Source organism: Nerophis lumbriciformis, linkage group LG01, assembly GCF_033978685.3.
Source record: "Nerophis lumbriciformis linkage group LG01, RoL_Nlum_v2.1, whole genome shotgun sequence".
Taxonomy (NCBI): Eukaryota; Metazoa; Chordata; class Actinopteri; order Syngnathiformes; family Syngnathidae; genus Nerophis; species Nerophis lumbriciformis.
In genome coordinates this window covers 47482791-47503357 of record NC_084548.2, presented here as the reverse complement: position 1 = coordinate 47503357, position 20567 = coordinate 47482791, and the positions used below count along the sequence as shown (strand labels likewise).

At 40.7% G+C, this 20567-nt stretch overlaps 1 long non-coding RNA gene across 1 annotated transcript; it reads right to left on the bottom strand.

Moving 5' to 3' along the window:
* Positions 1-654: 654 nt before the first annotated feature.
* On the bottom strand, positions 655-15880 carry LOC133613848 (uncharacterized). The gene is made up of 2 exons (XR_009816503.1): positions 15555-15880; positions 655-971 (listed from the first exon to the last, which is right to left on the bottom strand). It is a non-coding gene; the product is annotated as an uncharacterized lncRNA (long non-coding RNA).
* Positions 15881-20567: the final 4687 nt, after the last annotated feature.

The window sequence follows — 20567 nt, the reverse complement described above, 5'->3', positions numbered from 1 at the left end:
TTTCTGAGAGTTACTATTACAAAATGAAAATGTAATGTAACATTTTTGGAGCATTTATTTCCATAGCTTCATTTTAACCCAAACTGAATTAACTTTTCTTTTTAACCCAAACAGTAAGTTTCTATCACAATTCAAGTTTTGTATAATAACTAAGGCTGTCAAACGATTAAAATATTTAATCGCGATTAATCGCAGTTTGTTCATAGTACACTCAAAGTTAATCGCAATTAATTGCAGATAATTATAATTTTTCATCATCGTGTACCCTAGACAGATCATTTTGAAGTTTTATTACCATGGATAGACAGTTAGTTGCTTTAATTAAATGTTTTTTAAACATTTCTCAACACAAAAGGACATAAACTTATTATTTAAGAAATACCTGCAGTGTGTTGGTGTCTTGCCAGAGTTTGTATTTTGTAGGAATACAGAATTTGTATTCCCGCTCTAGGAGCACTTGCATTAAGAGGAGGAGCAACACTATGTTTAGATACTAGTTTCACGCATTAATAACACAAAATGTGGATTGTTATGATCATGGGAGATGAGAAAAAGACTCGACATATTTTGACCAAAGTCTCTGACTCTGGCTTTAGATTTCCTTTGTTACGTATACAGGGGGAAGGAGACGGCACAGACAACAGGGACGTCGTATTTATCTCTATGTTTTATTTATATATAAATACAATATATATAAATAATAAATGAAGTGTGAAACAAACACAAATGTGTGTGGTGTGTGACTATGTGTGGTGATTAGCTGTTGAGTGTTACCAGTAGTGTTGAGCGAGAGGCGGAAGATCAAGGCAGAGCTCGGAGGTCCGTGAGCAGGCAGGAAGTCGAGGGCTATAGCGAGGCGTCGAAGGTCCATGTCCAGGCAGGAGTTCAAGATCCAAAAGGCAGTCCGGAAAGCAGAGGGAACACGGGGAGAGGAGACGCACAGCTCGTAACGTGGGAACTGAGGGAGGCTGCTGGATCGACAAGAAAACACGACACAAATCAACACGGAGGGGGAGAAGCACAGAGAGTATACATAGAGTTAGACAGGTTTAGTTTACTGTACAGAACAGGTAGCTACGTTCTGGTGCAGGATAGCAGGTTGTGCAGGCTTATGAAGGCAGGTCCCCTGATCAGCCACAGGTGCGCTGATTGCTGGCGATTGATTGCGGACTGACACGCACCTGGCGCGCTCCTGGAACTGCGCTTAGCGCAGCGCACACATGACCCGGGCCATGACATCCTCTCTACCATCTTCTTTCTGCTAAGCTTTTATTCCATCTTAATAAAGTAGTTTGAGTAACAATCTACATTTTATGTGTGTAATGCACTCAACTGTAATGTAAACACGGACGTAAATCTCCTTCTTTCGACAAGCGGCAAAGCTCGCCAGCAGCGTTCGCTCCAATGATGCCCTCTCACGGCGATTGAAGATACAAGTGTTTTGTCTTGTCCTTAGAACAACTTGCCATGGCTTTGGACCTGAGACTTCTATGATGTCCTGCTTTCTTTGTGAATTTCCGCTCGCTATTTTCTCGTAACTGGGCGCCATTACATTTCCTCAAGCTACGGAACGACTCGAGGGTCAAAAAGGAGTCTGGATGTTAATCGCATATTTAAAAAAAATATCACTGTTTATGGAACTTATAGTTAACGCGTTATCATTGCATTAGCTTTGACAGCCCTAACAATAACACAATGATGTTCATCTGCGTCTTGTATTTCAGTATGCATTCGTCTCTAGTGTATATCACATTACAAACATTTGTGTGAAATTGTACATATTTTTGTGAGTTGTACACTGCAGATTACATAAACACAAACAACACAAAACTCCCATTCCTCATGAAAATATGAAGTTTTCTGCCTCTAATAGGTATGGGTATTATTATATATATATACAGTACGGCGTGGCGCAGTGGGAGAGTGGCCGTGCACAACCCGAGGGTCCCTGGTTCAATCCCCACCTAGTACCAACCTCGTCATGTCCGTTGTGTCCTGAGCAAGACACTTCACCCTTGCTCCTGATGGGTGCTGGTTAGCGCCTTGCATGGCAGCTCCCTGCATCAGTGTGTGAATGTGTGTGTGAATGGGTAAATGTGGAAGTAGTGTCAAAGCGCTTTGAGTACCTTGAAGGTAGAAAAGCGCTATACAAGTACAACCCATTTATCATTTATTTATTTACATAACACCTTATTCTACACACAGTCGCCTACATAAATCTAGGCATGATACAACATTTTGAAATGTGTAATATCATGCCTGTAATCCACCTAATCAGATAAAAGTCCTTTAATTTGATACCTAACTCGCTTGACTAACTTTTCTTATCCAAACAGTACTAAGGAAGAAGTTTACAGCACCTTACAAGCTACCATTCAACCTAAATACTGCAAAACTCTATATTTCTCTGTCTGTGTCTTATTTATCCCAACGCAATACATTTCAGCACCTGTTGAATTCGTCATATGGAAAGCGTTAAATTACAAACAAACAAAAATCTTCATTGACTTAAACTATTTACCATAACTTTTGTAGCACACTCATACAGATCGATAAGCAAATACACACAGATGGTCGTTTAAAGTGGCAAACGTGACAGGACACGCCCAATAATTTGGGCCAGGAAAAAAAAAATGCAGTCATGTAATTAAAAAAAAAAATACCTGAGTACTGATAAATACATTATTAACTTTATTCCAGTCAAATGTTGCGATCCTTTTGCTTGAAATGGATGAAATTGAGCTTCACTTTTTTTGTGTACTTACGATCAGTAGGATTTATGTCTGCATATACATTTGAATGGCAAACTTTAACAAACCTGATAAACCAGTATCTGAAGTATAAAAATAATCACAACCAGCCATGAAGCTTTATTTTCGGGGAAAACTCCAGCAGGCTCTCATGCAGACACACACACACACACACACACACACACACACACACACACACACACACACACACAGTTTCACCGCTGTGCAGTGTGGCGATCACAAGTCATTATTTAATTAGGATGACATAATGTACACATCATATGCAATTATGTTCCTTTACATCAATGTTGTAAAGTATTGCCAGTACTTACATCCTGATAATGCCAGTTGTTACTCTGACCACCATTGTCTTCAGTTCTTCTGTGTGGTTTAGAGATGAAGAACAGCTTTTCAAACAGCTATCTAATTGAACTTTGAGAACCAATTCTCAGTTCCTTTTAAAATTATACAAGTTGGTATCATTAGTCAAGTAAAAAAAGACGTTCAAATGACTCCATCGTTCGGCCAGCGTTTAGCAGAGGTTTTAGATAAATGTACGTATTAACGCTTCACACTTCTAGAACCTTGGTAGTCATTCACTCCAAAAGCTGTAGACTTCCATAGTTAATCTGAACGCCAGATAATGTTATCCAAGCTTATAAAGGAACCTATTGATTCGCTCACATAAGTAATTCTGTTCCAGTCAATATGCACCTTGCAGGGACATGATAAGGATGGAACATTTAAGCATACATTTGTAATAATAGCATTGCTCTTTCCTTGAATGGCTGTCCAATGGGCCTTGTACTGCAAATGCTCCAGGGTATGCAGCTATTGTCAAACAAAAAGTTTGAACTAGAGGTACAGTAACCTGACCGATCAGCCCTATTACTGTAAATGTTTGTTTTCTTTATCTTGGCTCTCAGCAATGACCTGGAACCAGTACTAAAACTTTACAAGATGATGGCTTTTAGAAAAACGCAAGAACCTAGTTGACCTTTACAGTGGTACTTGTTGAATTTGAATAATTTACACTGCAAGTAGTCAGAGATGGGTACCGAATTTGGTACTTTTACAGGTAGGCTTACCGAACATATCGTGTACCGATTTAGAAAAAAATCAGAAAGGTACCAATTTATCGACACCTGGGTTGCACATGGCGTCACGCGCAGATGCAGACTCGGCACCGGCTCAAACATTTGGCTGGTAAACAGGCAAATTCATTGTGGACTGCCTCTAGGTAATGTTGCAATCTTCCATACCAACAAAGAAAGCATGCCTGAAAGCACTCATAAGTAAAGCTCAACTTTTAAAGCTGTCTCAATGCTAATTTACTTTGAATATGCCGTATACATGCTGCTGATTAGCATTTGCGGTATAGCTCGGTTGGTAGAGTGGCCGTGCCAGCAACTTGAGGGTTCCAGGTTCGATCCCCGCATCCGCCATCCTAGTTACTGCCGTTGTGTCCTTGGGCAAGACACTTTACCCACATGCTCCCAGTGCCACCCACACTGGTTTAAATGTAACTTAGATATTGGGTTTCACTATGTAAAGCGCTTTGAGTCACTAGAGAAAAGCGCTATATAAATATAATTCACTTCACTTTGCGACCAAACATTGCAATTTTAAAACCACTAAATTTGGCAATCAAAAATACAACTGAGATACACGTTGTAATCAAACAGCTGGTGTGTCATAAGCACAATATATACAGGCAAAGGCAAGACTGGCACATTCAACTTACCAGTACTCTTACTAGAGTACAATTGTTTGCTACCCACCTCTGCCTATAACTAGTACATAACAAAATACTCATTGGAGAATTGGGTTGATAAAACCTATTAGTCTTGTAACATTATATTATTTAAAACCTACTAACTCAAGTTTGGATTTTACTATGGAGCACTTTCCTAAAGGTCTTGTGTCTTAAAGGATACCATACTTTAAATTAAGATTATAAATGTGCATGGCAAAGTGTGTCTTAAATATATATTCTGCAACACTAATTATATGTTAAAAATTATAATTTTACGAATACACTGAATGGGATTGGGGGACAGCTACTGTACCTGGCATTGCATCAGCTATTGCAGTGCATTGTGGGGTAATTATGCACTGAATTATGCACTGCATACACTACTAACTCACGCACACTTATTCAGAATGAATTGTGGTGCCGTACGTGAGCTGCCATACTATATTTTTCCATAAAAGAAAACATTATATTTTGTTTGAAAAAATTTTATTTACGCAAACAAAATAAAATAAATATATTAAAATGTTCTTCTGAGTGAATTAATTGAAGAAAAAAATGTTTGAGTATTATATATACAAGCACATTACGTTTTCCAACTAGACTTTTTTGAAAACAGAAGGTGATCAGACTTTATTATTCATAGTATTGTACATATATAAGAGCTTTTCCTTGTAAGACTTCAATGACAATGCTTCAATGCTGTTCCCCAATCCCATTTAGTGCATTCAGAAAACGGTAATTTTTTAAAATACACTAAAAAGGTATGAGGCCAAATGTTTTTTTAATTTTACTTTAAATAAATGTGACAAAAAATAGTTTGAAAACATTTTTATGAAAATGAATTATTATCTTCTTTTTATTGTTATCTTCCAAATTACCAGCCTGTATTAACATAAATAAGAGCACATAACATTTTATTTAAAAAAACTTCGTAGTGCCTTACCTACTTAGAACGTCACCGCATGTCACTGGTTTATACCGCTGCCATCAGGAAAGTGGTACAGGTACATTATGGCAATTAATCAATCAGTCAATCAGTCAATAAAAATGTTATTTGTATAGCACTTTTTAAACACAGGCAGGTTGCAACACAAAGTGCTTTATAGAAAAAAAGAAAACACACAACAAACATAATAACAAGACATTACACTGAGGATTGAGGAAAACGCCACCTTTGAGGTGTCCACACTAGACAATAACTAAAATTTTACTTCATCTTAAAATAACACAATATTTTTTTTAAAATACACACAACTATGAAAGTGTAATAATATATTAGTAAATAGACAAAAACATACAATGATCAAGTACTGTATTTGCCTACCTATAGAGCACACTGGCATATAAGCCGCACCTAGTAAATTTCAGAAGAAAAAAATACGACTTAATATATCACTCGCAAAAAGCCTTTATGAAAGGAGTTATTTACACAGAAAGATTTTGTAAATGTCTATTTACATACCTTAATTGTTTCCAAACGATGCCTGTAACGACAGTAAAATGGCTGAGCAAACACAACAGACGTTATCGTCACGGACCCAAGAGCTCTGCAAGTTAACTCTCCAATCAGCTAAACAGACTCAATAAGGCCATGTCCACACCAATACGGAAACTTAATAAACTTATACTTATCTCTGCGTTAAGGCCTCTTGTCTACACACAAACGCACAGTTTTGTCCTTAAAAACGCAGAATTTTGCAAACGCCGGCCAAAGTGTAGAGTTCCAAAACTCTCCGCTCAGAGTTTGCGTGTTCACGGCACAAAGGGATACTTTTTTTTTTAAGTCATGGCTTGTCTCAGACTAATGACGTCACCATTTTGTGCCAACATCAATACATGCTTTTCCCATAACTTCCGCCCTCTACTAGGAGAATGGTAAACAACGCTTGCTTGCTGGCTTTAAATATATTGCTGAAAGAACTTATTGCTTGTCTAAGAACAAATACCGTACTACTTTCATGGTACATTGACGAAAAGAGGTGTCACTTTTCATTGAATCGAAAATACTGAAATTCCACGACATAGTGAATTTGCAAACAGCTAAAATTTTACACAAAGCAAACTATAATCCGTTGCCCAAAAATATACAACAATTATTTTCAACAAAAGAGGAGAAATATAATCTTAGAGAAAATTGTAATTTAAAACATTTGTACGCACATACAACAATTAAGACCTTCAGTATATCAGTATGTGGAATTGAATGATAGAATGGATTAAGCAAATAAATCAAACAATGTACTAATCTGATCCACTTCAAGAAACTCTTCAAACTTAGTGTTTACAAAGTACAAAGAAGAAGAACCATGATAAACATTCTGAATTTATTTCATCCATCCATTCATTTTCTAGATAATCTTACTTATCTCACCATCCATCCATCCATTTTCTACCGCTTATTCCCTTTGGGGTCGCGGGGGGCGCTGGAGCCTATCTCAGCTACAATCGGGCGGAAGGCGGGGTACACCCTGGACAAGTCGCCAACTCATCGCAGGGCCAACACAGATAGACAGACAACATTCACACTCACATCCACACACTAGGGCCAATTTAGTGTTGCCAATCAACTTATCCCCAGGTGCATGTCTTTGGAGATTAGTATATTGTGAATAAATTGAGAACAGGAAGTGAACAAAAGTTACTTCCTACGACACTCATGCCGGCGCCGATGGCTGGTGGGACAACTTCGAGAAGCAAGTTGTTGTTCCAGAAGAATGGCATGAAAATTTCCCCATGTCCCGAGAATAATTTTTCTGTTTCACCCTGTTGCTTAGCCCACATATTGAAGGACAAACAACCGTCTTGAGATCGCATGTAAGTGTTGCTAAAAAAAGTTGCCTGCACAATGTACTATTTAGCAGATGAAGAGAGAACCTAATACCTTCGGACTGTCAAGACAGGTAGTGTCACAAATTGTGCTCAAAACTCAAAACCTCCAGGTTCTGTAACAGCTTCTTCCCTCAGGCCATACAACTCTTGAACGCATCATTATAATCTCCTCAATTCCCCCCCAAAACGGATTAACTCGCTGGAATATAAAGACAATATAACATACATCCATAAACGTGGATGCATATGCAAAAGTGCAGTACAGTAAATCTATTTATATCTGCACCTTATTGCTCTTTTATCCTGCACTACAACGAGCTAATGCAACAAAATTGTGTTCTTATCTGTACTGTAAAGTTTGAATTTAAATGACAATAAAGGAAGTCTAAGTCTATGTGTGCAAAGCAATTGCAGTCTACCTGGGTCCTGTTTTTATAAAACTACCAGTTACAGAGTCCAGAATATCTCAACTTGCATCAGGCTTTCATCAAGCACATGGAATTCCTCAGCGCATCGGCGGGACACACGTGGAAATTAAACAGCCATCCACAAGTTGTATGGACTACATGAACAGAAAAGGGAAGTTTTCCCTTCACATACAAGCCACATGTGATTACAAATATTCATTCATTGATGTTGTGGTTAAATAGCCAGGTAGAGTGCATGATGTCTGTGTTTTTGCAAACTCCACTATCAACAAATATCTGAAAAATGGCACAATTCTCTCGGCCCTGTGATGAGGTGGCGACTTGTCCAGGGTGTACCCCGCCTTCCACCCGATTGTAGCTGAGATAGGCTCCAGCGCCCCCCGCGACCCCGAAGGGAATAAGCGGTAGAAAATGGATGGATGGATGGCACAATTCCCTCATCTAAAAAAACATTTTAGAACACCACAACGCCATTCCAGTTTTTGTTTCTGGAGTCCCAGCGTATCCATTACTTCCCTCCCTGTTCAGGAAGAGTAGGCCTATGTCACAGCGCATGCACAATCCCTCATGTCATCTGCTGTAAGCTCTGCCGGCACCTCCTTTAGAAGTGTGCCGGGACACGCCCCTGCTCGTTCTGCCCGCATCGCGGCCACGCGCCTGCAATGCTGCAGGCAATCACAAATCAGCGCGCCTTGGACTGATGAAGACAGACTGCATAAAGACCAGCGGACCCGAAGATCCAGTGCCGCAACGTAGTTCAGTCCTCGTAGTAAGCATCCCGTCTCTGGCTTCCGTCCTGCATACTTGCTCTCTCTCTGTGCCTTCCCTGTGCCCGTGTCTTCTGTCCTCTGTGTTCCCCGCAGTGTTTCACCTGTTTTCCCGTGATCGAGCTGTGTGCCTCGACTTCCCTCTGGATTACAGACTGCCCCCCTCGATCCTCGACCCCTGCTTGGACACGGACCCTGTTGCTTCTCTCCAGCCCCCGACCGCTTGCTTGCCCACGGACTGCCTTCTCGCCTTGCCCCTTTGGTCTAACGAAGGATTCATCCAAAACACACTTACAACAAACTCTGGTAACATTTACATTGTTAATTCTACACATCGTCTTGCACCATTCACATTTAGTAGCATACGCACTCCACCACTTCATCAAGATTGAGTTCAATAAACCTATTGAACTGATCCCTGTCGTTGTGTCGTCTCCTTTTTCCGTCATACATAACACAGTATATTGGACTATCTCTGTGTAGAGCGCGGATGGTTATTTAATGTGCTTTTGGCAGACTCAAAGCACGGTTTGGTGCCTTAAAAAGGGCAATGGATATTAATCTGCGAGATCTTCCCTTTTTCATATATCCCTGTTTGTGCTTCACAACTTCTGTGAGGCTTCCAAGGAGATGGTGGAGGAGAGGAGTGTGATGGAGGCAATTCAGCAAGACACCCACAACGGTCTCAGTGCTGATAGCATCACAACAGAAAGGAAAATAGTTAAAGTTTCAAGTTTCAAGTTGTATTCATCACATGCAGAGTACACCACAGTGAAATTATGTTTCCATGCTCTTCAGATATTGCGTACAGTGGGATCCAAACACTAGTTACAGAATCCATCCATCCATCCATCTTCTTCCGCTTATCCGAGGTCGGTAGTTACAGAATCGAATACACTAAATACAAAAAAACACAAAAATTTGAATAGCTTTAATGTACATTAATTACAAGACAATAAATTGCACAATAAGTTATAGTAGTTATGGTAGAGGTATCAGTACAAATAGAAGTACAGTAGTCAAATACAGTACCAGTGCAATATGAAGTGAAGTGAATTATATTTATATAGCGCTTTTCTCTAGTAATTTAAAGCGCTTTACATAGTGAAACCCAATATCTAAGTTACATTTAAACCAGTGTGGGTGGCACTGGGAGCAGGTGGGTAAAGTGTCTTGCCCAAGGACACAACAGCAGTGACTAGGATGGCGGAAGCGGGAATCAAACCTGGAACCCTCAAGTTGCTGGCACGGACAGTCTACCAACCGAGCTATGCCTTCAGTGCAATAGCAAACAGTATAACAGTATATACAGTATAGGAAGCAACGAATAGAGAGTTCTGTCTGAATACCATTGATATACAAACCCCGTTTCCATATGAGTTGGGAAATTGTGTTAGATGTAAATATAAACGGAATACAATGATTTGCAAATCATTTTCAACCCATATTCAATTGAATGCACTACAAAGACAACATATTTGATGTTCAAACTCATACATTTTTTTATTTTTTTTTTGCAAATAATAATTAACTTAGAATTTCATGGCAACACGTGCCAAAGTAGTTGGGAAAGGGCATGTTCACCACGGTGTTACATGGCTTTTCCTTTTAACAAAACTCAGTAAACGTTTGGGAACTGAGGAGACACATTTTTTAAGCTTCTCAGGTGGAATTCTTTCCCATTCTTGCTTAAAGTACAGCTTAAGTTGTTCAACAGTTTGGGGTCTCCCTTGTGGTATTTTAGGCTTCATAATGCGCCACACATTTTCAATGGGAGACAGGTCTGGACTACAGGCAGTCCAGTCTAGTACCCACACTCTTTTACTATGAAGCCACGTTGATGTAACACCTGGCTTGGCATTGTCTTGCTGAAATAAGCAGGGGCGTCCATGGTAACGTTGCTTGGATGGCAACATATGTTGCTCCAAAACCTGTATGTACCTTTCAGCATTAAGGGCGCCTTCACAGATGTGTAAGTTACCCATGTTTTGGGCACTAATACACCCCCATACCATCACAGATGCTGGCTTTTCAACTTTGTGCCTATAACAATCCGGATGGTTCTTTTCCTCTTTGGTCCGGAGGACACGACGTCCACAGTTTCCAAAAAAAATTTGAAATGTGGACTTGTCAGACCACAGAACACTTTTCCACTTTGCATCAGTCCATTTTAGATGAGCTCAGGCCCAGCGAAGCCGACGGCGTTTTTGGGTGTTGTTGATAAACGGTTTTCGCCTTGCATAGGAGAGTTTTAACTTGCACTTACAGATGTAGCGACCAACTGTAGTTACTGACAGTGGGTTTCTGAAGTGTTCTTGAGCCCATGTGGTGATATCCTTTACACACGTATGTCGCTTGTTGATGCAGTACAGCCTGAGGGATCGAAGGTCACGGGCTTAGCTGCTTACGTGCAGTGATTTCTCCAGATTATCTGAACCCTTTGATGATATTACGGACCGTAGATGGTGAAATCCCTAAATTCCTTGCAATAGCTGGTTGAGAAAGGTTTTTCTTAAACTGTTCAAAAATTTGCTCACGCATTTATTGACAAAGTGGTGACCCTCGCCCCATCCTTGTTTGTGAATGACTGAGCATTTCATGGAATCTACTTTTATAGCCAATCATGGCACCCATCCGTTCCCAATTTGCCTGTTCACCTGTGGGATGCTCCAAATACTTGTTTGATGAGCATTCCTCAACTTTATCAGTATTTATTGCCACATTTCCCAACTTCTTTGTCACGTGTTGCTGGCATCAAATTGTAAAGTTCATGATTATTTGCAAAACAAAAAAATGTTTTTCAGTTTGAACATCAAATATGTTGTCTTTGTAGCATATTCAACTGAATATGGGTTGAAAATGACTTGCAAATCATTGTATTCCGTTTATATTTACATCTAACACAATTTCCCAACTCATATGGAAACTGGGTTTGTACAACCCTTGATGCTGAGTGCCAAGCAGGGAGGTAATGGGTTGAAAATGATTTGCAAACCATTGTATTCCGTTCATATTTACATCTAACACAATTTCCCAACTCATATGGAAACGGAGTTTGTATAAATTGAACCACACTTCAGTGCAAGGTAATAATTTATGTTACATTTTGAGATTTACATGACATAAATGGTAATGTGAAAATTGCGTTTAACATACTTATGAAATCTTTTACACGTGATAACTAGTTGCATACATAAATATGCAAACGTTATTACAAGATGTCAACATATGGGATGTTATTCAATGTACGATAGTAAAAACACCAAAGTGTAAACTTGTCAAGTGAGGTAAAAAGGTATAAACAATTTTAAGTGCAAATATGTTCAAAGTGCTTCAATTCACCAACTGGTGAACACAATTTAAAAAAAGCAATAGCAGCTATACTGTATGATAGAACACAACACTTACACATTTTAGAAATGTAAGTCACACAATACAACAACTTTAAGAGAACTTGAAGCCCTTTCTGGCTAAAATGAGTCATTCAAACACTTAATAACGCTCATCGTAAAAAAGGGCTTCTGTGAGGGGAAAACTGCAACTGATAGCTGCACTGGTGTGGTGTGTGTATGTGTTTCCGTTGCTGCAATGTTGGATTGATATGTACCTGGTAATGTGTGTGTTGTTGGGGTAAAAGTGTGTCTATGAAAACCACCATGTGGAATGGTTGTTGAGGATGCATGACATGTCTCAGCAATGCAAATCACTCTGCAACGGAGCTTGTCAATGTCTCGAGGCTTGATGTTAGTTTGTTTAAATTGTCAAGACGATTGCTTCGCTGATGTCTCTATCATGTCCACAAGTCTCTTCTTTTACTGGATTTCTTCTTCTACTGCATTCAGCAACTTTGTCTCGATTGGAAGATTTCGTTTCAGTATGTCCTGCTTGCGGCTCTTGACTTTTTCCGAGTGAAAAAAATAATAATTTTTATAAGGTAATTTACAAAATAACATTCACTAATCATGAATACATTATTAGGGATTAACCCACTTTAACACAGGTGTAAGATAGTGACATGTTATTTACAACATGTCAAATGTCAAAATGCATGTCGATAAAGAATTTCATCAAGGTATTTTAATTTTGACTGAAAAAAAAATCATACTTAATGCAACTGCAGTTTTTCTTAACTCAATATTATTTAATACAACAAACTCATTTAAGCATTTTTAACACAACTCTATTTAAAAACATCTAAAATAGCTGAACTTTAATATATGCTTGTCGATATGATTTCAAAGCAAGTTTTTTTTTGTCTGGGCAAAAGATGATACCACATTGTTAAAAGTGGTCATCTGAGAGCATCGGTAGATGCAGTGTAATTCATATGAAAATATGTTGATGCCCCTAATATACAACATGTATCTGCCCTTTAACAACAATGCTTCCTAGCAATGAGGTTAGCGCCCACATATCTGAAGTACAGCTCTTCTCTCTTTCACCACAGAAGATTGTGGATCGCTACCATTGGAATCTTGCTGCTCTTGTACATCATTCAGCATATCTTTGTCTGTGACGAGGATGTCAAGGGTAAATGGAGAATCCAAACTCCTGTGAGAGCCAGTGTCAATATCTGATGTTTCTGTGCCAAATAGAATGGATGTAGTTGAAGGAAAACCGCCCCAGATCTGCTCGCATGGTTCGAAGTACAGCAAAACAACTCTAAAGGAACCACTTCTTCGTCCTGCGTCAACTGCTTTCAGTTTAGTGCTGATTGTGTCCCAGCCCGGGTGCACGTCAGTGCGCATTCATGTGTTCCAGGGGCGCGCCAGGCGCGTGTCAGTCCGGCGACAGCAAGCATCTCCAATCAATCGCCAGCAATCAGCGCACCGCACTGATCAGAGACCTGCCTTCTAAGCCTGCACAACCTGCTATCCCGTGCCAGAACTTAGCTACCTGTCCTGTACAGTAAGCCGTATATCAAGCTCTATATACTCTAGCTCTATATACTCTAGCTCTCTCTGTGTTTTGTCCCCCGTCGTGTTTATTGTCTCGTGTCCTCCTTGTGATTCAAACAGCAGACGCGCAGCTTCCACGCCTGCCACGACGAGGACCCGCGCAGCTTCCACGCCTGCTACGACGAGGACGCGCGCAGCTTTCTCGCCTGCTACGACGAGGACGCGCGCAGCTTCCACACCTGCCACGACAACGACGCGCGCAGCTTTCACGCCTGCCTCGACGACGACGCACCCACCTCCTCGTCGGCCATGGATGTGGCCGTTACCGGGTCGTCCCCCACGCCAAGCGCGCCCACCTCCTCGTCGGCCAGAGATGTGGCCGTTCCCGGGTCGCCCGCCTCGTCAGGTGCAGCTGCGTTCTACACGTCGCCGCCACCTGACTCTCCCTCGGTGGATTCGGGGACACTTGGTCTGGTGACCCACCACCGTGTCCCCACCCCCCCACCCCCCATGACCCTTGATTTTGCATTGTTTTTTTGTTTTTTGGACATCTGGGATCTGTCCTTGAGGGGGGATTTTGTCATGTTCTGTGGTCTTGTTTTGTTTTGTTATTTTCTGGTTGTTTAAGACTCTTTTAGTTCCTGTTTACGCTCCCTTGTTTGGTCACCATGTCAACTTATTAGTTTCACCTGTCTCATGTGTTGGACTCACGCACCTGTTTTTAATCAGGCTGCTCTGCTCACGTCACCGTCACGTTTTTTTTTCCTGCGCCAAGTTTTGTGCCTTTGCTGTGAGCGCTTTTGTTTGTACCTTTTTTGAGTAGCAATTAATTAAATCATGTTACTACCTCCAAGCCATGTCTGCTATAGTCCGTTTGCGTCTCGGGAAAGCACTCCTCGCAGTAAGCTGCGAAATAATCCATGTCATGACAATTAACTAGATCCACTCGACGTCCATTGCACCGGTCGCCCGGGGTAGGCGGGGGGTGGGGAGGGAGGGCTTCTCCACATCTGCGGTCTCCTCCAAGGTTTCTCATTGTCATCCCATTGGGCTGAGTTTTTTCTTGCCCTGATGTGAGACCTGAGCCGAGGATGTCGTTGTGGCTTGTGCAGACCTTTGAGACACTTGTGATTAAGGGCTTTATAAGTAAACGTTGATTGATTGATCAACTTTGAGATACTGTTATGGCATTAGTTTGTTTCGAACAGACATAAAGTTACAATGTGGTACATCACATATTTATGTTATTATATTTATAGATAAATTGTTTTAAAACTGTTGAAGTGAAGTGAATTATATTTAAATAGCACTTTTCTCTAGTGACTCAAAGCACTTTTACATCGTGAAAACCCAATATCTAAGTTACATTTAAACCATTGTGGGTGGCACTGGGAGCAGGTGGGTAAAGTGTCTTGCCCAAGGACACAACGGCAGTGACTAGGATGGCGGAAGCGGGGATCGAACCTGGAACCCTCAAGTTGCTGTCACGGCCACTCTACCAACCGAGCTATACTGCCCCTGTTGTGAAGTGAAGTGGTATAGGCCATTGAAATACAACTTAATAAATATCGGTGCCAAATAAAGAGGTTGCAATCTTTATGTATGTCCATAAACAACTATAACAACTACAACTTATTGTAAAGCTGCACACATCATCCCACTTCAATGTTTTTTTTTTCAAGGAAATGGACACAAACACACACCCATGACTGAAAACATTAGCTTCCATGGCAAAAGTAATAACACACCATGAAGACACGAAAAACTATTTTCAAAAGCCATGCACTGTGCTTTGGTTCACTTCCCTCTGTCGAGTTGTACAGTGTAGCGTGTGCACAGGGGCTGACCTCCAGCATGAAGCCACTTTATGCAGGTTAACTAAACCAAAAGCACGGACTGCAGTTTTGATTTTCTTTTGTCGCTCAGTGGAGTAAAACCCTTTTAAAATCGTGACCAGACTGCATTTTGCCTGCACTATTAACTCACAGTTCATTCTGTGCCATAGCTTTTCTCAAGGAATGAAGAATGAACATATTGGCAAGTACCTTTTCTGCTGTTTGTTACCAAAGTATAACATGTAATGTAGGGTGACAGAGGGCATTATCTGTCCCTTATTTCATACTTACCACTCTCATCTGTGTCTAATAAAGTTAGGGATGTGTGTAGTGATGGGATGAAATGTGCCGAGACTTCGAGGCTTGTGCTGAGTAATGGAGCGGGCGTTCCCGCGAAGCGCGTATCGAGGCTTGCTTCATGGAGGGGTGGAGCCGGAAATGATGACGTGTGAAGCCTCGCATTGCTGCCAGGTTGTACCACGTGACCTCTTCGTGACACTATTCAGCCTCGCTGCCCGCCTGTACCGCGTGACTGTTTCGGAATGCGGTTCAGATTTGCCGGGATAGTTGAAAACTCATAAACTGCCCAAGCTCCATTGGAAATGTGGGTTTTTGAGAGTTGTGGTCAGCCCGGGATCTGGATAGAGAAAAAAATTGTTTTTAAAAAATGCCAATAGAATCAAATAATGACAACAAACTCAATCTAACCCCGTTACCACTATGTTATTAATATTAAATAGCTAAATTGTAGTGGCACCATCAGCAGACCTTTGGTAGCATTATGGTTTGCGCATACACATTTTATTCCACAAGACCAGACTCTCGGCAATGTCACTTCTCGAATGTGTCTATTAGGGTTGTACGGTATACCGGTAATATAGTACCGCAATACTAATGAATCATATTCGGTACTATACCGCCTCCAAAAAGTACCGGTCCCGCACCCCCGTTGTCGTCACGTCGTGTCATTGCTGGTTTACGAGCAGACGAGCATGTTCGGTAGCGCACAATCACGGAGTACTTACAAGCAGACACAGTGTGTGGACAGAAAAGGGAGAACGGACACATTTTGGCTTAAAAACTGAGGATAAAGGTGAAGTTATAACACTGAAACGCCCACCGGAAGAAGTGCTTTAAGACATGGCTAGCTAGCTAGCGGCTAACGTCCATCCGCTATCTGCAGTGTTTTAGCGACTTCTAAATCACTAATCCTCTCCTCCATGGCGTCAACATGTAAACAAACACCATTGGTGGATCTATACCTAACATCCACTGTAATGATACCAAGTACAGGAGCGTATCTAGTCCATACTACTATGATTACGTCGATAATTTTTGGCATCACATCTTCTTTCGTTTTTTTAAAATTCACATTATGTTTATAAACTCGGTAAATATGTCCCTGGACACATGCGAACTTTGAATATGACCAATGTATGATCCTGTAATAACTTGGTATTGGATTGATACCCGAATTTGTGATATCATCCAAAACTAATGTAAAGTATCCAAACAAAAGAAGAATAAGTGATTATTACATTTTAACAGAAGTGTAGATAGAACATGTTAAAAGAGAAACTAAGCAGATATTAACAGTAAATGAACAAGTAGATTTTGTTTTCTTACTTACTAATAAAAGACAAGATGTCTTGTATGTTCACTATTTTATGTAAGGACAAACTAGCAATAAGAAACATATGTTAATGTACCCTAAGATTTTTTGTTAAAATAAAGCCAATAATGCAATTTTTTTGTGGTCCCCTTTATTTATAAAAGTACTGAAAAGTACCGAAAAGTATCGAAATAATTTTGGTACCGGTACTGGTACCCAAATATTGGTATCGGGACAACACTAGGTCTGTCACTGTAAACATTACATTTAATAAACTAACACATTCTGTTTTCATTCTTTTACACAGTGTTGTATATTGTTGGTCGTGTCACTCCCCAAAGACAGAGTGACTGTGTGATGGGTGATGAGTCAAGAAGACGCCAGCGAGGAATCGTTGAACAAAAAGCTTCTTTTGATTCAGCGAGCCTCAGACTGGAACTGCAGCTTCCAGGAGAAGAGTATGGGCCTGATATCACTCCCCTGATGTCTTCTTGGACAACCCTCCTTAAATACCTTTTACACGAAGACACTTACTCTTTGTTGTTTTAGCTTGGGGCCGGCCAACACTCAGGTGTTGTCACTTTGTTAAATTTGAGGACGGTGACCTCCGACCCCTGATCTCTACTCCTACTATTCTCTCTACAAGATTCTGTGACCAAATACAAATGCATGCTAGTATACAATCATATAAGAAAAATGTACACGTTACAATTTACCTCACCAGCTACGAGAAATCAACAGCTGGAAGATGGAGAGGTTTTATCCAAAAAAAATAATAAATCGCCTAAAACCAAAAACAAAAATGAACTAAATCTCCTGTTGTCCAAGTTACATTATATTGTCATCTTCCACTTTATGCCATTTCCCGAAGGTGATAGAAAAACATTCTACAACCTGCCCTATCATATATGATTCTACAATGTTGGCAAAATACAAACACACAACACATATACACATATAACATATAAACATATTTAATCATACTTTGTTAATTTAACTAGCCACAACTGACGCAACGATTCAATGGATAACGCATTATGTGTTTAAGATGCAGCTGTTTGTAATGATACATTTGGCCAGCAGGTGAAGTCTTGTGCCGCAGCATGCATTGAAGCTTCAAGAGATTCTTCAACCAATTGGCTCAAGTGGTTTAATGCCTCAGGAGGCTTCATCTGACCTTGATGTGAGTGAACCCCAAGTTGCGGGGACGGCACGGATAGCGCCAGTAAAAATATATTTTATGTCAAAAAGTAGTGCACCAGGGAAGTACACACAGAGCAAATATGTGTACGGCGCAAAGCAAACAAAGAAAGGCAGGGCTGACATCAAATGCATCCTAATTAGCAACAAGGGAGAGACGTGTCCTGATTGCTAATCAGCTACAGGTGAGGGAGCCGGCGCCAAGACAAGAGAAGTGGTTGAGTAAACAAGAAGTTGAAAACAAAAGTAAGAGCACTAAACAATAAATAAATACTTAAACTAAAGAATCTAATAATTAAGTCGAAACTTGTCATGCGAGATCATGACAAATTGTTGGGGTCGTGACTCTTTGGGCACATAACTATTCGATTCGATTCCGATTCCTGGGGTGATGGTTCGATTCAGAATCGATTCTCGATTCAAACTGATTCTCGTAATGTATTATTTGGTATAATAATTATAATGAAACTTTTTCAAAACATCTTACATTTTAGAACAGCTCTTTCTGGATGCATGGAGATGGCCTAAAAAACTTATTTTGAAATACTGATTTTTATAGAATTGTTTATATTTTTTTATATTACATACCTATGCTTTATAGAAAAACAGAAAACCAACAACAAACAAATACCAATAACATGACATCACACTGAGAATTGAGGAAAACGTCAGCTTTGAGGTGTCCACACTGGACAATAACTAAAAATATACCTCATCTTAAAATAATACTAAAAATCCATCCATCCATCCATCCATCTTCTTCCGCTTATCCGAGGTCGGGTCGCAGGGGCAGCAGCCTAAGCAGGGAAGCCCAGACTTCCCTCTCCCCAGGCACTTCTTCCAGCTGTTCCCGGGGGATCCCGAGGCGTTCCCAGGCCAGCCGGGAGACATAGTCTTCCCAACGTGGCCTGGGTCTTCCCCGTGGCCTCCTACCGGTCGGACGTGCCCTAAACACCTCCCTAGGGAGGTGTTCGGGTGGCATCCTGACCAGATGCCCGAACCACCTCATCTGGCTACTCTCGATGTGGAGGAGCAGCGGCTTTACTTTGCGCTCCCCCCGGATGACAGAGCTTCTCACCCTATCTCTAAGGGAGAGCCCCGCCACCCGGCGGAGGAAACTCATTTCAGCCGCTTGTACCCGTGATCTTGTCCTTTCGGTCATGACCCAAAGCTCATGACCATAGGTGAGAAGGGGAACGTAGATCGACCGATAAATTGAAAGCTTTGCCTTCCAGCTCAGCTCCTTCTTCACCACAACGGATCGATACAGCATCCGCATTACTGAAGACGCCGCACCGATCCGCCTGTCGATCTCACGATCCACTCTTCCCTCACTCGTGAACAAGACTCCGAGGTACTTGAACTCCTCCACTTGGGGCAGGGTATTTATAAAAACTTTTTTTTTTTTAATATTTGAACTCCTATTTGAAGTGGAGGAGTTCAAATATTATTTTTTTTTTTATAAATACATATTATATAACATTTTTATAATCCATCCATCCATTTTCTACCGCTTATTCCCTTTGGGGTTGCGGGGGGCGCTGGAGCCTATCTCAGCTACAATCGGGCGGAAGGCGGGGTACACCCTGGACAAGTCGCCACCTCATCGCATAATAAATTAGTAAATAAACAAAAACATAAAATAGTCAAGTACCGTATTTTGTGCATCCAGAAGGAAAAAATATGATTCCATATATTAGCCGCACCGGACTATTAGCCGCAGATATTTACGTTGTGAAATTAGTTATTTACACAGAAATATTTAGTAAATATTTATGTACATTCCTTAAACGTTTCCAAACGCTGCCTGTAACACAGCAGGAAAATGGTTGAGCAAACAAAACAGACGTTATCGTCATGGACCCACCAGCTGCGCAGGCTAACCCTCCAATCAGCTAAACAGACTCAATAAGTCCATAGTGACGTTTTGGTAAATTTAAAAAACTGAAACCATTTTTTTTTAAATGCCATTGTTGTCACGATCGGGGAACATGATGACGCGGGATCGTTCCTCCAAATGCAACACGGACACTCCGGACGAAAACGTGAAGGTAGGAATATGATTTATTGTCATAAATCCTACACATACAAAAAGACAGGAACCAAATAAAAGGAAAGCGTGCCGTTCGCACAAGAAGCTACAGAACCAAAACTTAGCACATGAATCATTAAGCTAAAGAACTAAAAATTAGCACATGCATCATTAAGCTAAAGAACCAAAACTTAGCACATTAATCATTAGCTAGAAAACAGGAATACCAACGTGACTGTTGCATACAGCAAACAAGGACGCCAGGACGAGTGATGAGAAAGGCAGGCTTAAATAGTGTCTCTTGATTGATAGACACAGGTGTGTCCCAAACAACAGAGACAGGTGAAAATCATAAGTAACCATAGTGACAAAACAAATTATATAGTGCAACCAGGAACTAAAGAAGTCCAAAACTAACAGAACATAGCTAAATTAAACATGATCCGGACCACGGATCATA